Below are 22,974 nucleotides of genomic sequence, written 5' to 3'. Positions count from 1 at the left end.
AACGGAAAAAACTGTTACAGAAATGGCCTCTTCGCCTCATACAGCCAGCTGTCTAGGTAATATTAAATAAATTAAAGGGTTGCTGATGGTACGGTTGCTCGAGCAGGACCTGAGACAAAAAAGGACCGTTTATCAAGTAGAATAATTCGCACTTTTGATGTTTCTGGCGCTATTCTTGTCAGATAGGTGGTTAAACAGTGTAGCATTGTGTAACAACTATACAAAAAAGCAGGTAATCCACTCCGTAATGTATAACGTGCATCCTATTTTTCGATAGCACACTAACGAATTCAAGGTGCTCTGCAATTTAAAACAGGTTTTGTTACATACACCGGCTTACGAGGCCACTAAGCGTATGTAGAGCTTGTACGTGTCATCTCTATGTAGGTTTACCGGTCTGCACACACCCGCTCGTCATAAAAGCAGGTGCTCTACACGACGAAAAGGTATAAATTATCAGGCCTTTAGTCCCGTTACAGTCAGTTCTCTCTCGTTAGTACAGCTTATAAACATGTGAAAAAATTATAGTAAATTTAAACAAAAAGCTTAAGGTTATACATAAACATGAGTATTCGCCAACGCTAATTGCCCTCAGCGGATCGCATTCGCTATTGTTGCCTTATGTGGATTACACATCGTCTATAAAGGTCCACTTGTTTGCCTTTAAACATGTCTGTAAGAAAATTGGCGTGGTCCTCATCTGTTTGTGTGTGTTGCAATAGTAGCTATGGACATGCAGCCATCGCTAGTTTCAGTACTGGCAAATTGTTGCATGTATGGCATATGGTAAGTACGCGTTTCACAAATTTGTTTGGGCAAAAAAAATCTATAAACAATCGAGGACGAGAGATGCGGCATACAGTTTTTATATCCGGGACAAGGCACGGCAATCTGATCTTGTCCTTTGTGGGTTTTCGTGGGAAACTGAAGTGAACCCAGCTATGCCGTGAGCTCTTCCCGGGTAACCTTATAGTAAGATGTTACTGTTCAAATCTGGGGTGATTCAATACACAAAAGCTAACAGTTAAATTAAGAAAAAAAAAAAGGACGTATTTGTAGGCATCCGTATGCCATGGTGTATGTAATAATGATGAGAAAATTATTAACCTGTTTCGAGGATGCTAATTTATAGCAGATTTGATTGCTCCCGAACTATTCCTTATAAGCGCGTTAAGTGGGCGTATTTAAATGAGTTACCGTTTCAGCTCATATATGTTAACACAATCGGAAGTATTGCGCTAAGCGAAAGCGTTAACTTACTGACCTGGCCGTTCATCCGATGCTTGATGCCAATACAGCATCAAGCTGTACCCTATTCAGATCTCTCGCCGTCACGTACTCTACCCTTCTTTAGGAGACATTTCATTCATCTCCGTAAAAGTGTTTGTTTTTGCATTCGTGATGAAGCTGCTTGCTTTGTGGAATCGAACAGACGGTCCCGGTTGAGAGGAAACCGCCAGGCGGCAGTGCATCGATGCACGTAAGCCAATAGTAACTGCAATATCTGTTTCCCAGGCGATTGTCGCTAACGGTGACTTACCCTCACGTATTGAAGCTAGCCATAGTGTCAAAGCTACCACTGCCCGTAGGAATTCATGTGATACTGATATAGAGTACGGTACAGTTCTTTTTAAAGGAGCAATTTTTGCGTCTGGTCTCCCGGCTATATGCGCTGTATAATGCATTCACGTATTTAGACCGACCACTACGTGTCTGCCGGCTGCAGGTCCGCTATTGCCTCTTCTGCTCGAATTAATTTCGAACTCCCTGGATTTGGCCAAGTTTCGATCTGAGATTTTCGAACGTAACGGTCCATGTCGCCTCCGTAGAGATCGTTTTGATAAAGCTGTTTCTAAACTGGGGAAGTACAAATTTGATTTGGGTGAAACAAAAACCAGCTCGCACATACTATCCCGTATACGAAAACGCCTTCGAGAAGGAATGCCACTGTAGATGTGTACATGAGCAAGCTTAGCTATAAATGGAAATGTCTTAGTATTATTTTTTATATTCTAATCTATCTTTCAAAAAATGAAACAGAGAATTTCGAAGAGGACTTATAAGAATGTTTGAATCTTGGATTGTTCGTATTGTAAGAATGGAGAGCCTTTCAACCTATATCCAAAGTCGCATCGACTAGATGATATAACGGCGCATTAAGGCACGTTGAAAGTAATATTTCATTGTTGCTGCACGACCTCGATACGGGTTAATTAAGGAATGGGTAATTATTTTCCATTGAAACCGTCACGAAGATCATGTGTGTTATCTCAATTTGTCTACGTGCAATGTGTAAACTACGCTTTTAACAACAGGGGTCGATCCACGCGAAACCGGCACCCCTCACGAGCTTCTCCTTAGCGAACTAGACTTGCCGTTTACTCTTATCCTAAAATGGCGTTCTGTAAAATAACTGGCTAATTTCACTTAAATATTGCTGTCGGTTTGAAGCTTGCGCAACCTTCAGAACTGCGCAAGTTCAGTAAGAGCATCTTGGGGAAACTTTAGATTAATCCAAATAAATGTAATGAAAGTTTTGTTTTTGTCCTGTTTCACATCTACCAGCTGTGTAAGCAGGGACCTCTTTTCGGCAAAGCCCTACTGACCATCATCACTTATTTTTATATGGTATTTACCAAGAATATTATAAACACGCACAGCAACTGTATGTCAGTTACCTTGGGTAATGATAGGTATGCGCTTTCTACTTGTCGTGCAGACATCAACGATAAAAATCGCTTTGAATTGAATTGAGGAAATCCGAGTACGATTTTTATAAATAATCGTGCTTACTGCGTTAGGAGTAGTCTTGTATTTGAAGCGGCGGATCTTTCTTCAGCCTTAATAGAGAGAAAAGCCCCGATATTTCAAGTTTTACGTCCGGCATCGCCGTTAGGCATTCTGTTGGCTGGCACGAAACGAGCTGCGTCTGTGCCCAGATTCGAACCCAGACCACAGCTTGTCTCTAAGACTAGTATGGATATACGTTACCAATACGGTACGGAGATGAAAGCCCAGTTAAACTGCCTAACAGTCACATTTGGCTTTACACAAGTAGAGGCGCTAATTTTTTCGAAACTTCGATTTTTTAATAGCAGCTCGCACTTGCTGTTCAATTTGACCTATTCATGTAAGAGCACATACTCGTTTTTCCGCACAACTGGAAAAACTACTAAATGAAAGCTTCGATTTCGAAAGGATCTCCGACTTAGTCGATGTCCTGACCCTGAAATTCGGAAGGTAGCTTATTCTATATTTAGTTCGTAAATTTCGTAATTGCTTTAAGTCGTGAACCCTGTAATGCGCTGAAGTGAAGTTATGGAAAATAGGTGGGGTAAGGAACACACTGCGCGGATACGTTTCCTCTACATTAAAGCGAAAGCCAAGAAACGAGTGCCAAATCACTGTTAACAAATTTACCACCATCGTATCATAGCCATTCTTTTAGAAAATACGCCCATGAGCATTATACCTAATACGATCCGACATAACAAGGATATTTAAACTAGCCCAAACTATTCAACCTGTGGACCAACGTTGATTAGGTTTAAAACTCCTAGCTGAGCGTTACTAAGAGCACACGTTACTGGTTCCTTGGTTCCGTATTTTTTTCCCGTGATAGTACGGTGGGTAACGCATTTGCTTGCTACACCTGAAGACACGCCAGCATGATGTTGGCGTGAGCTCAATTAGTGTTGAGGACCAAAGAAATTTTCCTCATGAAGCGTCTCTAGTTTTTTTATTAACTTGATACGGTAGTAGCAGGAATCGTAACCGTGCATGAAGAGCACCTACTCTTACGTATGAAACAACACTTGCATGGCAATACCGGCGACCATGACTAATGCGACAAGCAACGTACCTTGCATGTCTATTAATCGTGGCTCTTAACGAAGGTGTCACGGGACCATGTCTCACTAATGCAACAGATTGAGGGGCTAACAACCGATGGAAAGAAACATGGCATACATCTAAGCTGACACATCGCAATGAAAGGTTGTTCCTCGTGGGATCTGAAATGGGCCTAGTTATGTCGTGGACTCCGTCCTGGATAACCTCATAGTAATATTTCACGGTCCAGATTTCAGGTGATTCAGTATGCAATATGGGAGCTAGAGGCTAAAAAAGAGGTTAAAACCCTTGTATATAGCTCGTTGTGATACCTTATAATGTTCGTATGCTAGATGTTTACCTTTATTTAGTATCGGTCTTGGCTTTTAAACGCGAATTTTTTCTTAACCCAGCTTAAGGATTCTAATGTAACCCATATCCATATCCACGAATAATAATAGCCTTAAGACCTACGAAATCAGCTGATCCGGCGCTTTTATGATTTTGTTGCCAATATCTGTTTCATGTACAGATTTGAATTACAAGCAGCCACAGCATACGACGACGCATGTTGCGACACAGCAGCTGCGTTCTATTTTGTAGTTCTACCTTGAACGAAATCAGATCGCTTCCAGTCGAATGGGAGATTGAGCATTAACGGACTCGTCTATAATGGCGTCTCTTCCATTCACGAGAATACGTTTCGCTGTAGAGGCAGCAAAGCTTTCACTGCAGAGTAATCGTTGGTGCTATCGCTTTGTACAGCTTTAGAGAAAAAAATAAACATGAATAAAGCTCGATACTTTGATACGGGGCAACATTGGCCTCTCTGTATTGGATATTATTATTATTCTTGTTGGATATCGAGACGCATAACATTATATGCTTCATGGAAAAGACCTATCAACATGCATGGTGCTATGCGGATGTAGCACGAGACCGTTGGTTATGGCAAAATGGAACCTTCGCCGTACCGCCCGTGCGTGGCCCGATATAAGACGTCGATAAGCCGTGGCCGATAGCCACAACGCAGCGAACACTGTAGTGTTTATGGGAAGAGTCCCAGTTTTTCATGTGGGCGTCACATATCCGTTGTGTTGTAATGACAATGAAGAGTAGAATATAAAAGTGGAGAAAAAAGGTTACGCGCGGCAAAGAAAGGGAATCTCAAATATATGTCTGGTGCAAATGTATTTTTAATTGTTTCCTCATGTAATTTTAAGCATATGGTTAGATACAAGTACAGGTTTAAGTGGAAACACTGTGACACTGTTTGTCGATACCAATTTATATTGCCCAACCATTCTGCAACCAAGAAACAATATGTGATAGCCGATCTTGCAGTTACTAGGGTATGACATGCACAAGCAACTACCCGTTATTGCTTATATCTATGTTACGTTGTTGAGATAGTACGAAAATTATTCAACTAATAAAGTTGGCTAATGCCTGTTCACCAACCCAAGGAGTGAATAATTTTGCTTTTTGATACGAAAAAAAATAACACACATCGATGTTTTTTGTTTGACGATTTTTTCAAAAATAATCCATGTGGATCTTGCCAACTATCCCTAGCAAACACACCTGTAGCCAAGTGTGCACATCTTCCGGGGGTCACATTCACATCTCGCAGGTATCTTTCAAAGTCCCCTCCTTCACTCCACATCTTCACTGCACTTCATTCCCTTGCCGCTCTCTCTCTCTCTCTCTCTCTCTCTCTCTAACTCATTGGACTTGAAGAGAGTTTTGTTCTTCACAAACCTCCTTCATAGCGTCGGTTTCTCGACTTCTTTTTCTGGGCTCAAGCTCGACCTCATCTTTACTCCAGCAGCAATCGTTCAGGTTGTGCGCCATCCACGACGTTTCCGATTTGTGCTCACGGAGCAGTAGCCCTGCCACCACCGAAAGTGAGGAGTGCAGTGGGGAACATGCGACTGTACGAGCGAGTGAGTAGCAGCGGCGGCAGCAGCGACTAGTTGTGGAAGAAATGAACTGGAAAACAGGAACAGCTTATTCGAGCAATCCGAGCGGCGCGCTCTCCTTTCTAGGCGCTCGATCGTTCTCCCGTTTTCGTATTTCTGCTTCAGATCGCCCGTTCGACTTCTCGCACGCGCATGCCATCGTCGATAACAACGACAAAAGAGCACACATCAGTACGGAGAGGGCGAAGCCATTGTCAGTAAAAATCGCATCGATTCCGCATTCCTTCCGTCGACGATAAGGGAACTGCTTCCATCTCGTCCCTTGTTGCGGAGTAGCAATAGCGGCAGCGCCGACTGTGGGACAAGAACAGCCTTTTGCTCGCGTTCTTCTAACACCACTCTATACGAGTTCCGGTGCACAACCGCCTTCTTCATGCGGAACAAGCGGAGGACGCACAGGGCCCGAGCAGGACACCACTCGGGTTGTAAGGCCTGTATGAGAGAGTTGAGAAGCAAGAATGGAGGGAGCTTGCCTGGATTTGTGTTGAGCGAGTGAGGGCTTCTGAGGCTTTGGAGCCCTTCCATCAGGGACGCGGCCACTCATCCGAAGTGCAAGAACAACCCGTTTTTTACTTTTCTGTTCTCCCTGTAGCCGAAGCTGCTGGTCCTCTGTTGTTGCCTCCTGCTCTTCCTCACTGCTGCTGCTGGCGCCGCTATTTCAGTTCGTTCTAGCGTCTTTCTTCGTCCCCTTACAACCGCGACATCGCAGCTTCTCCTAGTAATTCCATTACTACTGAAAGTACTGCTTCTCTACAAGGACGTTCCGTAGAGCAGGCGACGATAAAATGACGTAGACTAGCGACCAGAGAACGTGAAACGATCTGTCTGCAGGCATCAGGGTGGTGATCGGGGGAAGGGTATGGGATGTCCGCAGGAGTCAGCGAATAACTTTATTCCGTTGCTTGCTCGAATCCTAGCGTTACAACGACAACGGCGGCGATCCGAATGGTGATGGCGATATGTGCCCAGCCCCAATACTCTCTGCTATCGTTACGGTGTTTAGTGATGAATCTCCACGATGACCGCCACTATAACAGCGTTTAATCGGGTCGCAGCGGGTCTGCAGTAACAGCCGTAACTGGGCCTAGCAACTGAATAGTGGCAGTTAGCTGCAATTCCTTGCTTATCGTATTTGTTTCGTCTCTCCCCCGACCGCCCCCTCCTTTTGCTGTACTTGCTAAGCTTTCGTTTTTTTTTTTATTCAATTAAAAGGTCTGGTGAGGCATCCATCCGATGTAGATGCCCCTTTTCAACCATTATGAGTAACTGGTATGAGAAGACAGGCTGTAGCAGGTGGGCTCTTGTCCGTATAAACAAAGCTTCACGTGAAAAGAGTCCGGATCTTTTCTTAGTTCGTGGTCTAGCTTTAGTTCTTTGAGCAGGAAAAAGAAAGCAATAAATAAAGGTGAGGAAATAGAAACGAATCATTGGTCAGTCGAATGGCATTTTCCCTCAGTTATCAGATAACCGCTGTGTTATCCTGGCAGTTTTTATCCTCGATGATGAAGCTATTGTGCAGCTATCTTACACAGATATGCGGAAAACTCTGCATTTAAAGAAATTTATAAAAAAATATATGTAGGTGTATGATGGGGTTGTTGGAAGAAAAATGAAGAATATGTCATGTTGCAAAGTTCACTCACAACAATCAATACACGATTTACATGAATAACAAGAGCAACTTTATGAGTATTACTTTTACGTGTCTAAAAGATTCAGTTGAATGTTGCAACAAAAATGCCGATCATGTTTTTTGCTACAAGCTAGCAAGAATCCTTGGCTAGCGTAATCAATAAATGTATGTGATTGGATGTGTGAAAAAGAAAGTTATGTATTTATACCAGTATTCTAGCAATACCGAGTGCTATATAGGTCTGATTCTCTAAAATGCTCTAATTCTTTGTAAGGTAGTAAAGATTCATCTATTTATATATATATATATATATATATATATATATATATATATATATATATACGGAAAGTTTACTTGGGTTTGCATTGCAGTTATTTTTTTCCTGTGATCTAGTTCAGTTACTTTTTGATAATAGGTTGAATTAATTGAAACCATTAGGGGGCAAAAGGAATAAAAAGCTCAGTGGGCTGTTTTAACAGGGGAGCGAATGGCTGCGATAAGGTTCCATTGAGCGTAACGGAATAACTCTTACAGGTTAGGTTAAATCTCGATGATGGGTCACTGAAACAGTGTTACAAATTGATTCATTAGGTAAATAAAGCAATTGAACTTAGATAATTGCCGGATAAAAGAAGTTAGTTAGTTAGTTAGTTAGTGTGACAGGATTTTAGGAGAGTTACAACCAGACGGCTGGAGATGCGTAAGCTCACGATTGAACTATATTTTAAGCTAAGTTGGGTATGAAATAAATTTTATACGCTTCCATTAGAATAGTCAACAAAGTACCTGAAATAATAGAACGGTTTTGTTGGAAGCGTGCAACAGAGGAGCGACATACGTAGAAAAAAATGATTGCAGGGAGAGAATAGTTAGTGAATACCCGAGTCGTAGTTTACATTGGGTTGGGTGTGACAGCAACACATCATATTCATTGTGCCTGCCAATGAGTAGTCCGCGAGCGATTCTGCTAAAATAAAACGCCAGATAAGATAGACTCTAATGGGGTTCTCTGCAGCAGAACTTCATCTGTCTTCACTGACATGTAAGTGTTCTTTTTAGAATTTTAACTCCAGTTATATAAGTTGAAGCTATTTCAGGGTCTGCATTGTTAGTTTGGCTTCGCCCTTTGTGCCATACATAGTGCTCTTGGAACCCGGAACCTGAGAATACGTATCACCGCGCATGTCATCATTCGCTGTTTCTACCATTTATTGACCTAACAAAAACCTCTAGCGGGTCCAAACAAGCTACTACTGGTCGGGAGAACTTGGAAAACAGTCGCATTGAGTCTTTGACTGCCTACGATTTAAAGCAGCGTAATGTCCTCAAAAAGCAAGAAGCTTATATATATCGTTGCTATAAATTAGTGAGCGTAGTTGCTATTTTTCGAAAGTAAGAACACCTGTCGAATCTATCGAATATTCATCAAAAGATTGGGCAAAGAGGCCTTCATCGAAATTGTAATTTATTACTGGTGCATTCATCGCAAGATTGAGGAATCAAGGACTACACAGGAGATAGCTACATCTCAACACCTCAACCACAGACACGAGCTTCTGTGATTGTAAAACCGTTCTAGCAAAACGAAACCTTGAGAATGCGCTTTCTGTCGGATCAATCTGAGATTTTTCAAAATACATGTCATAAAATTGTGACCAAAAAAATGAAAATAAAAACAATGCAAAAAAGGTTCCTTCCGAACTGCGTGCAAGTTGTGTGAAAGCATGTATGACTTACCCTGCAGACAGGTTGTGCAACTGTTACCAACAAAAACCAGTTTGAAGCACACCATGGGTCGGATCACCATCGGTCAATTAATACTGTCCATTAAAGACGGGCCTGGTGAGTGAATAACGTCAAACGAACATGGAATAGCATGAGAAAATTTTTTTCTATTATCCTATCAAACAAGCCATTGGTAGCAAAATCATGCATGAAAATATAAATCCTAGGTGCACAGATCTTAAGAAGCTCCCACTGTACCCTGAAGTATATTTTGAATACATTTAATATCGTTGTTTTACTTCATGTAGCTTAAAAGTTATTCAAATTTTTTGACCCGCTAAATAGCCCCGGAGAACCTGCTGCGCCATAGTGAGCACTAAATACAACTTATCTAATTTCGACGGTATCCAATGTAATACACCTGTGAATAATAAGCGGTGTTATAGGAAATGATAGTTGAATCGCGAAGTAAGTTGGATGATTTGGCGCCAGCGGCGGTGCTGCCAGCACTCCTTTCTATGCAGTTTCCTTCTCCGATGCCTCCTGTTGTTGTACTGTTCATGTCTTATCTCTTCTATCTGCTAAGGATCAAGTGCAGTCGGGCGGAGATTCTCGCGCTGTATCGCCACAAAATGATAATACTAATTAGCAGAGGACGCAGACTAAAGTAGATGACGAGAAGAAGCCTGCGAGGGAAGGACGAATTGGAAAGACTGTCTGAACTTGGAACGAGGCGAGTTTGGAGCCGAAAAAGACGTCACATTCTGCTGAACTAATCTTGTCGACTGCTCATCGAGCACCGGCGACGTCGCTACAAAAGACCTCGCTTCATCGTGTAGTAGCGTAGGGGCATAGCAAAATGTGGCATCAGTCGCTGTCCTAGCTGATATAACCACGGTTGTTAGGCGGCTCGAAAAACCGCTCCGCCTTAACTCTGAAGTATCCCCCGATGACGATGATGATGATGACACACACGCACGTATACGGTCGTTGTGACCGCACCAAGGCGCAAAATACCGTCGCTATTATTGCTGTCGTTGTTGAGGACGTTGTTGAACTTGACTTTATGGTGCTCAAAACATAGACGATCATAACGAGTTCTGCTGGTTCGCTACGAACAGGTCGCTTTGCTTTGTTCAGCTAAAGCTATCTCACTATTCTCTTATAGCTATACCCTACAACGGCATCATGCAATGTGTTCTATCGACTACTAGCACAAGCTTAGTTGTTAGTTCGATCGGAGAATCATACGACTATCAATGCCGTTTCGTGATCGTTATCGAACATCACAAATTTTTGGGTGTCTAGGAAAGTGCCCTGAACGAATTAAGAATTGTATTACCTTGTCCAAAGCTATATCATGGGTCGAAAGACTTGAATAATTTTTAAACAATATGAGGTATAATAGAACAAAGACGGTTTTACATAGTTTTATTACCTACGGACTAAAGCCAAGGCTCTGGAAACACCTCAGCAACTCTTAATAAAGATTTACATTCCCATACCTAATCTAGATGTTAAGGTTTAGTTTGAAAAAATCCACGCAAAGTATGCTACGTTGTCTATCATTTCTTTTGAGCCAGGAGAGTAATCGATCGGATTGCGATATATCTGGTAGCATCGACCGATCTTCTTTCAACGATATCTTGCAGTAACACATTCTTTGTTATCCGTTGCAAGTGTGAGCATCAGTTGACGCCCGAATCGTTTCGGCTGTGTCATCAAAGCCGCTTTTTCTTCTGTTCAGCGCCACTGTCTGATCTTCTTCTGGAAGCCGGCACAGACTAATTTACGTCTCGTTCATGGCGGTTGTGTGCTCCAGGCCAATTTTTTTACGTAACAGTTGCACGATTTGTGTTTGAAGTACACCTCACAAATATCATTTGTTCTAGATGCATTTTTCGATGTTGTTCTTCAACTTCAATATTTTTGTTACAGTTTCATAACTAACAGCTGAGGACAATGAACCCGAGCAACCGTTAAGGCACAGTGATTAGCAGGTCTGAATATCCGCGCCCAGGTGTACGTGTGTCTTTCAATGTAGAAACCAGGTGTAATCTCGATAAAAGGATCTACTTCACTATATAAATGCATTATTATGGTAAGGTTTATACTTATTATCTTAACACAGATATTGAAAAACGTTTCAAAAAATATATATGCGGCTAGTGTGTTGATTCTTGGGCACTTTGACCGGTCCTCTATCTAACGTTACGAGTACTTTTTTAGGAAAAGTATTGGGCTAGAACGTTTGGTCTTCAAACGTGCTATCGTTTACACTATATGGTTCCGAAGATCTGTCTGCAGCTAAATATTTCGGTGGGAGGTATAGCTCACGGTTTCCGAGTGACGGGAAAACGGCAAATCCGAATACCAGCTTTTTCCACTACCGTCGCAGCTGCCACAAATTTAATTTCTACTGTATTTCATTCAGCGATACATGATAGTCAAGGGCTTTCCTCTTTTTGCTGTTGCTCCAGGTTTTTAAGCAGAGCCTTTTTTATTCTGCCCTACAATTGCGAATTTTGACTGTACAATGCGGCGCTCGCTCTTCCTGATTCAATCCCACCGTCGGGAGATACCTCTCGTCGTTGAATACACTTTGTAGGGCACAATTGAAATAGACCAAAATACTATCCGAAGAGCTGGTATTCAAACATATACCTGATCTATTCTGCAATTCGTATACATGTCTGCCCAATCATGATGCTAAAAAATAATCTTACGTTTTTAGAAAAGAATCTATGCCCTACCTATAGAATATCTCTACGTATCACTTTGAGGACTAATTAGTTTTGTACTCATCCGCTTTGTAATAAGAAGTTGTAAAGCATTCATCTTATCGAAAAATATTTTCAATAAAATGACATTACTCTTAGAAAAACTAATTCTATTTATTCCGATACGAAAAAACATTTTAACAAGTAAAATATGTATCATAATTATGTGTTTGGTTTATGTCAAATACTGCTCTAACAATTTTTGTCCTTAAAAGCGCTGAGGTGAGAAAAATCGGTTAAAGGAAAAAATGTCCTTTGAGCAACTACATCGATATCAATTAAACATTTGTCAAACATGTATGCGGTTGCCCAGTTTAGTGAATTGTATCGTCCAAAAAATCTCATAGAAAATTATTTTTAAGACGAAATTGATTATCCATAAGAGGGGGCTTCTTGAAAATATAGATGTTTTCGTACTGCTTTCGCAAGTAGTTTGCCGAAGGGTCTAGTATTTATACGAAAATGTTTAAAGCCAAGTGGGTTTCACCGTAAGATGATAGTTGCAGTGCAGCAGCGAAGTAACTTCATAAAGTAAAAAATCAACAGTGGTAAAGCGACAGTGGATAACTTGCAATAAAAATTTATTAGCAGGATGGGACATTGCTTCAGGGTAATGAAACGACTAAAACACGATCATGGGGTATTTAGGGTAAGGTCATAAAGAATCGGTGCAAGGTAAATTGATTATTAAAACTTTACAATCGTATTGCCCAACAGGGTGACGACACAATTGCAGCAGGATAGCGGAAGACAATACAGTGAATTAATGGAAACTGGGAATCAAATAACCTCAATAACAAGATCGCTACAACGAGCTAACAGGACTGCTATAATAAGGAAACGTAGATGCGCCAAACTCAGGATACACTGGAAAAGGTATGAGGATCATGTTGGGCAGCATCCTATGCGGTGGAGGATGTCTTATAGAAGAAGTCTTGGATACGTTTAGCACTCGGTATTTGGCCTATGGGTAGCACGATCTGCCGCAACACCCATTCTAATATCATCATAAAAATAGTAACATTATTTTTCTATAGTAAATCATCGGTTGGAGCTCAACATTCAGAAGACTTGTATATTTATTATATGAAACTAAAACAGGTAAACATGTATATGTGGATTTCGCATGCAACAGAAAGTTTTGTTTCTTTGTTTGTTTTTATTTAGCAGACTTCTGATTAGCAGCATTTTGTGACAAACTCATAATGTACGGAGGAAGTAGGTACGTAGTTAAGGAGTGCCATATCGAAGTTTCTTTCTTCTCTAATATCCAAACGGACCTCGGTTAATTCACCAAGCCAAATATTAAACACTCTAGATATCTCTGTTCACTCGTTACAACAACAACAACCACCACGGAGTGTGATCTAAGGATATAACATTATCGAGAACCCAGTTAGGTGTCAACACATATGGACTCGTTCTGTCTAACAAAGCTAGGAAGGATCCGACCTTGTTTTTAATGATATCGAAGGAGATCGCCTCAAGCCATTTTGGACCTACCGATAGCCAATGTAATGAGTAATACTAATGAATAGTTGATGACAGTTGCGGAAGAGTCTGACCGCTTCGCCAAATGAAGTGGCGCAATTTGGCTTGAAGAAAACAGGACACATGCATTATCCCTCACACAGTCACACTAAACTTCCCATACAACGAGTGGATTGTGGGCAAAGCCAGTAGCGCCTGTCACTTGCAAAAGTGACTTTTCTATTATTCTAGCTAATGTTAGATCAGAAATGTCCACATGTACATTTGGCTATTGGTTACCTACCCACATAGTTTGAGCAGACGATCGGGCTGAGCTTGCTCACAATCGAGCTACCTATACATCCGATAAAAAGTTGCTGACAGAAATGCCAATACGACCGTGGGGCAAGGGAATCGGGGGCAAAATACTGCCTACCATCACCTATAGCTACCGCGATATAAAAGGCGAGCAAGAAAGAGAAAGAAACACGATTGGTAGAAGGCGAGGCCTACAGTTGAAGTTAAGCCTAAGGCCTACCGCACCCAAGGCTGATTTGGGCAAGGCCGCCGATGATACGGCAATATATAACCGTCCAATAAGAAACTGAGGATGCCGAATAGAGGGCAAAAGCCATCGCATGCCTCGTCAAAGAAGAGCGGGAGCGTACGCGGACGTGTGCCTTTGGGTGTGACCGTGTTTGAGCAGGAAGATCCTGCGTCAAGCGGCAAAGACTTCGGAGCTGAGAGAGACGTGTGCTGCGACGGGCTTAAAGCACGAATTGGAGAGTGGAAGAGAGAAAAGAGGCCCTTTGGGGGGGAGGGAGGTAGGGTTCGGATGTCGACACAAGCTGTGGCGCTTCATAAATGACGAGGCCACCACCTCGTCCATTGACGTCTTGTAAAAGAACCCTGCCCATACGCGCTGTGATGTCAGAGCATGTCGATCGGCGCAATGCGCAAACCAAGAAAAGCCTTCAGTAGTTGTTTTCCTTCTTCTTAGGCTACAGTTGAGCTCTGCGCGAAGCAGTAGATTAATTCCGAAACCATATTTTTAACGAATTAGATAACTAATATTTGATTTACTCGAAAACCTTCAAATAAATTTTATCAATTTGGGGGGACAATAGCTACGACCTATAGTACCTAATCGACGGCCCTCTCAACATTCGAAACAAGAACTCGAATGCTGTATGTGCTTCGTATAGGAGTTATCTGGTAGGTGATACTAAACTGTTTTTCGCGATGAAGAGTAACATACGATATATTGATTCGTAAAATTCACGCAGAAAAAATGGCTACGAACCGATCTCAGTTATTGCCTAGTCAGATCAATAATTGATCTGTAGCAGATCAGCGAGGTGACGCGTATTTGCTTCGGGCGACGCGGAACGTATCTGCACAACCAGACGATTGTATGACTACGACACATAGAATAATACTGCATTAAAACTTCTGTGCAACGAAATCGAACTGAAGACTGATTTTACGGCAAATACCAGAGCGAGGCAGATGCCATTTTCGTTTGACATCAATAGATTCAAGGGGAGATAATTGGGCTAACCGACATGCCAAAACAATTCGAAGTTCTTTAGTTTGTGACAGATTTTCCTTTCTTCAATCTGCTACGCGACCAATCCTTGCAAAAAATCCTCAAGGGAACTCTATGGTGTGAGGCGAAGATGGAAGTTGAACGAAGGAAAAGGTATCGGGGTTGAATTGAACATCAATTTATTGGGAATGGAGCGATGTGAGATTCTCGCTTGGACAGACGCATCCACGGAAAACGCAATCCGATTAAAAGCGCATTCGGAGCTCGGTGTTAGAAAAAGGAGACCCGACGAAAGCATTGTATAACCTCCGACGTTGCCATTTTCGTTCTATGGTTCAAAGGAGATATACGCAGACACGGATACAATCGGGTTGTCCTACGTTATTGGGCAGTGAACAGCAGTACCCGAGTAAAACAAGAGGTCACACCGGGTCGCTGAAGCGGACACTACGAAGTGCAAAAAATGTTTATCTATTATCAATACATTGGCTACGTAGACATCCGAAAAAGGATATTTGTACAGCTCAGACAAGAGCCTTGTCAGATTAGATAACTAGTTTGAACGTAGCTCATATCTTTATACGTATTATACGAGTAGTGTTAAGTAACTTGATGTGTTGTGTAATATAAGCATGTACCGAACGCGGCCATTTTTCTAAGTTTGCGACAGCGCGCTCTGGTTGTAATTAAGTAAACATATTTTTTAACTTCATAAGAGTGTCTCTTAAAAGAGCGAAGTTCTCGCTTTCACATACGGATTAATGTGATTCAAACACCAAAATATTTTCATGCAGGTCGATTAAAACAAATATATTTAAGACAACCAAAACCAGAAGTAGCGAAACGTGTACAATATGCTTGGCGTCTCAAACGCTTGATATCTATGCCCTCCGCTGTTCTTATTAAGTATTGATTGTTTCACATACTAAAACACTTCCTTCAGTCGAATATCGCATGTTTATCTTTCTGCATTTTTACGTATGACGTAGTCTTTAGCACAAAATTGTAGGCGCTTCTTCAAGCTTTATTCAAAATGCTTAACTTTTCAGGTCCGTACAGTGCCGCTTTATTCGTCCTCGTTCTATTGTTGTCCTAAAAAACCTGGAGGCTTCTAAGGTCAATTGCTGATAGCCGTTTTCCGTGTGCGCACCTGTGTGATACGAGATCTGGATTATGCAAGAATCGGTTAGTGACTATGGGAGAAGCGACGTTGCGTCATTCTCATGAAATCATGATTGATTCAAGTAAGATATTATGCTAATGCGCGCGCTAACCTCAAACTTTCAGAATATAATCGAACTTCCAAAAGGATATAGCATCTTCGAACCTTGCCTTATATATATATACTGTAGACGAAATAAATCTGTGTACGGGACATGTACAAGCTAAAGTCTAATGCAAGCTTCTTAGAGGGTGAGTAACTTTTGCACATAGAATTGATTGATTGATGCAGACTCCGACAATCTGTTTAATGAATAACTGTGAACTGAGTTATGAAAGCTCACCCTCATCGGGGATAGCTCAGGAACAATCAACTGACGGGACGTTAGCATGACCGAACCGGCTTCCAGAACACGTAATTTCTTTCGAATCGTCCTGTTCTGGGATATCGCAGGCACTTCGACGAGTCAGAAGTCAGCATAGCGGATGGCGCCATCTTAATTAGAATCAAATAAGTGCTCCTTGGCTCGCAGATCAAGCTTCAAGATAACAACCAGTCAAGCTTCATGATCATATTTCTCGGACTCAATGAACGGTATATACACCCTGTGCCTATTTTTCTTTTACTGACAGCTAAAATGTTTGAAAAGAACATTGAACAGCTCAGACGTTCTCAGTTGATATGACATAAATTGAACAGTCACTAAATTGCTCTGAATTTTGGACAGAATATTAAAAACAAGAATAATTCTAAAGGAGCTCTCTGTCAACTTCTGTGCACGGTGAAGATTTGTGTATTGATCCGCCTAGCTATGCAGCAGCAGGAAATATTCGGAACCATATTGTGTGCGACGATGACTCTATCGAGGAAGTGCAAATCCTGCTTCCTTTTATGATTTTCGAACGTAACGTAATCAGCCCTTGCTTTCGTAGTAGAGCAGGACAACCAAGGTTTTTACCTATTCTATGACTATCAATAGAAATTCTATGGTTATATAGCCATCTTAGTCTGGACCGAGTGGAGTAGACTTTCTGGTGAATGCGTCATTGAGATGTATACAAACCTTCAGATCTACATATATTCTTTTCTCAAAAGTTTTACATACCCTTAGAGAATCTAACAAAGTGTAGAAAAACAGGTCATAAATCGATAAGTTCACTATAAATGTGAAGGATCATGTACCTGAGAGAAAAGCAGAAATCTACAGAAGCTCTTAGGCAAAGCAACCTGCAGTCGGAAGCTTGATTCAGAGATGGGTAATGTGTTAGTCAGACGAGCTTCTCTCGTTCTGTGAGCCAAGCTTCAACGCGCAAGGGTTTATCAAAGAATACGGAGACCAAAGAGACGCTAGGATCGACACAACAGGTTAGATATAACTGATACATTCAGAAAACAAAAGAGAAAAGCACAAGTAATTAGGGACTTATTTGTCACACGTACCAGTCCACGGAAAAATTCCGCTGGGGTGAAATGAACCTTGCAAGCAGCAATAGCCCCACCGCCCAGAATTGCCGACAACCCTTTAGCTTCTAGAATGTCAAGACCCGGCATTCTAAACCCGGCGTTAACCGCTAATCATCGGATACCTTTCGATATTTTTTTCTATTTATCTTCAAATGTGCGTTTAAGACGGTCACTTAGAAAAAAATTAGGTACGTCATAGCAAATTACGGAGTGGAGTTTGTCCTATCGATAGGATCACGTTGGATGCTTGTTCGTGGAAACTACAGCACACACATTTAATGCTATCTACTTGCTTGATTGCCCTGTGTGATAACAGGGTAGATATAAATTAATATATAATGTAAATAAGTGCATATATATATGCATATAATAGTATGTTATATAATTAAGCATGTGCAGTTTTGCGTCCACAATGGAAACCCTATCACGTATGCAAAATGCGTTTTACCGATTTCTCCAACGGGTTATCGAATTTAGTATAAAACCTTCAATTGGTGTGAATTTGATTAGAGCGCATTCTGAGTACAATAATCAGATTACTACGCATATATTACATTAGCAAGAAAAAAAAAAAAAGGATAAAGTCTAGCCAATCGACCTAAGAGTCTCAAATTTAATAATCATATATCGGAACTTGTACCACGTGCTTACAGAAAAGCGGAGTGAACTTTTTATATATTCGTTACTAGAAACATGTTAATTTCCCATTGTCACGCGAACTTCAGTAAGAAAAAATTTCTGTTCATCTTAATGGTAAAATATTACTATTCTTAAGTACAATTGAATGCTACCGATAAAAGGTCCCACTAGAACTTGGTGTAATTTAAGAATGTTCAACTTAATTTTAGGACCGGTGTTGAGGTGACGACTATAGAATCTATAATTACAGTACGAAGCGTCTTCAGCGTCCCATTGCCGAACACTCTTGACGTAGAGTAAGTCCGAGGTATCTTGCAATAGGACAAATCTGAATCTATTAAGTGAACGTGTGTCGTTTGTTCAGAAATAATGTGCCGTTCGAAACCACCGAGTACCTATATCACGCGACATATGCAACTGGGTAGCGGAGTGCCTATATGATATACGGCAACGCAGTGACCATAGTGAACTTGAAGCTTGACAAATTGAACTCGTAAATTTAATTCTTCCAACTGCCACCAACGCAAAGTACAGGCTTGACGCATGGCAAAATGTGTGCTTCTCACAGCTGGCAAGTTCCATACGACGGGTACCAATAGGTAGTTGTGGTCTCGCCGTCGCTGACGATAGAAGTTAGACTAAATACGGAGATGAGTGAAAGCCGAAATTATAATAACACGAATTGTAAGTTAGATTGTAAACTAACTACAGCAAGGTCTCAGTGTTCTATGAAGTGCACTTAAATTCAAATTTGCGAAAACACCACAAGTGGAACTCGAGAGCTTCTATTCAGCGGGATAGCGCTGAAGACGATGTCAGAAATTCGAAGTCATAACGTTTTCAGTTTAGATTAAGTGGGACCTGCGTAAACAGACACTTTTCTGAGCTCGCAAATATCTAGGTCCCACTATTATAATTGTTAAATGAGTTTCTAAAATGCACGATTGGAAATCTCTCGTGGCCATCATTTTGTTCCGCAATTAAGACACTCGAATATTCGCAGTGACGGGACTAGTGGCATTATACATAAAACTTAAAAATTCGTAAACAAAACGACTGAACGAAACTGAGGAAAATATTCTTAAAGGGCTTTTAACATAAAAAGCTACTAAACATTTTCTGCATTCCTTGACTGAGCTGCTCGACGAAGTACTCGACGATCATCTGCTAAAATCTCACAATCATACTTCATTGCATATAAAATCCTCATGTGCCCACACCTAATAACACGTCTACGTATTTCGCAATGTAGCACAGTCCAATATTATCTCTTCTATGGGTAGCTCTTCATCGAGGTGAACCAGTTGAAGACACCAAGAAACATATATGTACTCTGCTTTTCATGACAAAGCATGCCTAAATCCATAGAATCATCACATTCAGCTACGCACTTCGCTACATGATAGACACAGATACACTGAAACAAAATGTCAAATTAAAACTGGCTTAAAAAATTTAATCTCGGCTCACTGCTTGATTGACTTCGATTTGATTGATTTTGTCAACACACGCAGGGTAAAAATATGTCTACAGTACACGGAAGTAACCTTTGCTTAATATACTATCTAATAAAAGGATACCCAATAGAAGGACCGACTGGCTTCTTGGCCGATTTTAATATCCCCTTTTTACAGACAGACCTGTCGCGGCCGTTGCCGTTGCTTGGTGCTGCCGAACTTTCACCATGCAACTTCACGCGTAGTAGTATTAGCAGCAGCGACAGCCGTAACATGTTAATACTCTCATTTTTATGCTTTTTGTCGGCGGGAATAGTCAACGTTGCATGAATGGGCCTCGACCAAGGGCATAGCGCATTCAGAGAGATCTTCACGTCTTTTCGTTTTGCTCGTCTCGGTTTTACTTTGAACGGGAACGCGAAGAGCTAGCTAGGACGGAAAAGCGAGGAGGCCATTGAAAAATCCAGGGATCCTTGGTACTGCAGCTGCTACCGCCAATACGGCCACCGCTGCTCCCAGGCCGCTATCACTGCCGCTGCTCGTGTTAGTTCCCCTTGACCGTCCCGAATTACTTGCTGCTTTTTGCGAAGGGTTGCTTCGGCTGCTTGCGCGACAGGGCCTTCCGCATTGTCGTCTTCCTCTGCTACGGGACAGACCGCCTCGTTTTGCTTGTGGGTTTTTCTGAATACCATGTAGCAAATTGCTTGTTTGGCCCGAAGCGTCTCTTACACTTTTCGGTCACGACACCGTTAGTTTCTGCTACACTGTACTATACATGTGTATAGTGTACGCACACTGGTACGGTACCCAGTGCTTACCGTCGCCACACATGCGATACCATCGGGCGCCTCTGCCTTTAGGCGGCATCCTCTTAATTTACCTCTTGTCTGCTTTTGGGATTCTAGCATCTCTGTTTGCTGTTATGGCCGCATGTTACATAGTTGTTGGAAGGAGAAAAACGGAAAGGGAGATATAAAAGACAGAAACATGTACATAGGCGGAGATATATCTTTATTGATATATGTTATCTGTTAGTACGGCATGGTACCATATATGGTGCCACATGTTAGCGAATCGGGGAAGCTCGTTTCTAGCCGGCGAGGGCGCCCCGATCCTATTATATGAAACAACATTTCGGTATATTCATGTTAAACGAGGGGTGCTTGATCCGAACCGTAGACCGAACGAAGATCTCGTTTTGTTCGACAGGTAACAACATATAAAAATTGTATATGTAGGCATATCGTAAGTAATGAAAAGGTTATATGGAAGTGGAAACCTCAGTGGATTTTTTTAAAGGGAAGTGGAGTGCCGATCTACTTATGAAGGTTTCGCTACTTCTAGCATTATCTGAGAGATTCATATTGCCCATAAAATCAAACTAATTGAAACGCAAGACAGATAGTAGAGGGTGCTTTTAAACGTATTTTATTCCTTTTCAGACATAAAGGCACTGTATAGTAAAAGATGAAAGTAGTTAAAAGCTTAAAAATATTGTGCTAGGACTGCCTGAGGTCTTCGGCTACTGGCAATTTGACTTAGGTTTAATTAAAACGACTTGTAGTCGATTATTCTTATGGGCAGTACAATCTAAAATTATCTCAATTTAAAAAAAAATCGGGCATATTAATAAATAAAATATACCTTTTAGATGAAGCCATTATATAATTAACGCCAGCTTGTAAAATTAATTTTTTTTGTTACTCTTGAAGAGGATGCTGCAAAATTTAAATTCATCACGGTTCGCTTTTGAACAATTTTCAGTCTTCTCTCATCTTATACAACTTTTTGAGGAAATCAATGGTAGACGTATAATAACATCTTTATCATCTTAAACTGTAAAAAGAGTTTTGTTTTTACAGCGAGACCGGTAATCAGCCCTAGATTTCTGCACATTACAGGGTAGCAGGGCGTGCGTCGTACTAGGAGAAGTAACGCCAACGGAAGTATAAATCTTGTAGAAGGCACAATCGGCTCTCGGAAGCAATATAGGAAATGGACAACAATATGACCAGAATTGATTTCCATTAAAATGGATGGTAATTATGTCTGGAAGGATCATTCCGAATGATCAGCTCAGTCAATCGTTGCCTCGATCAGACTGAATTACTTTTTTATATTTTTCTTTCTTAGCTAGTAAGCAGCATTTAGAATTTCGCATTGCCCGGAGCATGACTGTCATATTTTTGAATGCATGTAAAATACTTCAGTAGAGCTGAGGTCTTATGGCAGAGGGGCAACCTCTCCGTAAATACGTCCAAAACAGCATCCATATAGAAATTGGATACAAAATAAAAACGGAAAAAATACTAATAAGAACACGAGTAGATAATTTCGCTTAAAATAACAATTTTACAACGCGACTTATCAATATATTAACTAGTAAAGTTGAAGCGATGAAATATGCTCATTGTTTGTTTACGAGGTGTTCAACTTGGTGTGCGCAAGCGGGTCTTTCTTGCGCCTGATTTATTCTTCTTCTTGAGAACATCTACTCGCATGATAACAGACGACTTCGGAAGTACTGAGCTAGTCTGTTGCATGGTCATATTTGTCTTCCTTTACTCTCGCTTTTGAGCGTGATATTTCTGTGTCTTCTTCAGCGAAAATGTATATTGATTGTCAACTATGAATACTTGACCTGATATCCAACAGCAGCTTTTAGGAGTCGGCTACTGAACCGTGGAGACGCCCTATGTAGGATTTTTGGGATGTACTCGACACAAGGACAACGAAGGCTGATTGTTATTTCATGAATTTGTTTCCTCACTGCTTACGCAGTAACCTTCACTACTAATCATGAGAGTCCTTTCATGGTTTAGCTGGCGAATTGGACCCATGCTGGATGGTGATATGTGCGATGGTCCTTACCAACGTTGTAATCTCGGAGAGTGCTTTATTTAGTGAAGTCGTGGCGTTCAGTGTGTTTGCCAGGCTGGCAGCAATGCTGGCGGGAACCATATGGAAGGTCGGTGTAATTGTGTTCAATCTGTAATAGTAGCCCGCACGCACCCAGTAAGATAAATAGAGTGCTGGAGTGTCCGGAAATAGGTGCTGTTCGGGAGGGTAATAAGGGAGTCGGCAGCAGGGAAATGCACGGGGACACCGCATGTTTTACCACCGTCCTCGTCACCATTTTGCTCTTTCATACTTTTCTCATTTATGCATGCTGGTTTGAAGTGGCTTCGCCACTTCAAGCTGGTGAACACAGACACGCGTATGCATCTATAGCATGTTGCCTTAGAAGGTTCGTTTGTTAGTGAAAACAGTCCTTCATATTAT

General features: G+C 41.3%; 1 protein-coding gene across 5 annotated transcripts in view; it reads right to left on the bottom strand.

The window, feature by feature from the left end:
• Positions 1-22,974, bottom strand: part of LOC111248010 (uncharacterized) — an 81,366-nt gene that overhangs the window by 17,201 nt on the left and 41,191 nt on the right. For 2 of the 5 annotated variants that reach the window (XM_086984253.1, XM_086984252.1), the window contains one exon: positions 9,184-9,285. The exons of 2 other annotated variants lie outside the window; for them this stretch is intronic. The gene's annotated coding sequence lies outside the window, so the exon portion shown is untranslated. Of the gene's footprint in view, positions 1-5,384; positions 7,186-9,183; positions 9,286-22,974 lie in introns of those variants that run through there. One more of the 5 variants, XR_002672368.2, reaches the window with a different exon arrangement.

This window comes from Varroa destructor, unplaced genomic scaffold (genome assembly GCF_002443255.2).
Source record: "Varroa destructor unplaced genomic scaffold, Vdes_3.0 BEIS01000003.1, whole genome shotgun sequence".
NCBI lineage: Eukaryota > Metazoa > Arthropoda > Arachnida > Mesostigmata > Varroidae > Varroa > Varroa destructor.
This window is presented reverse-complemented; position numbering and strand designations above follow the sequence as displayed.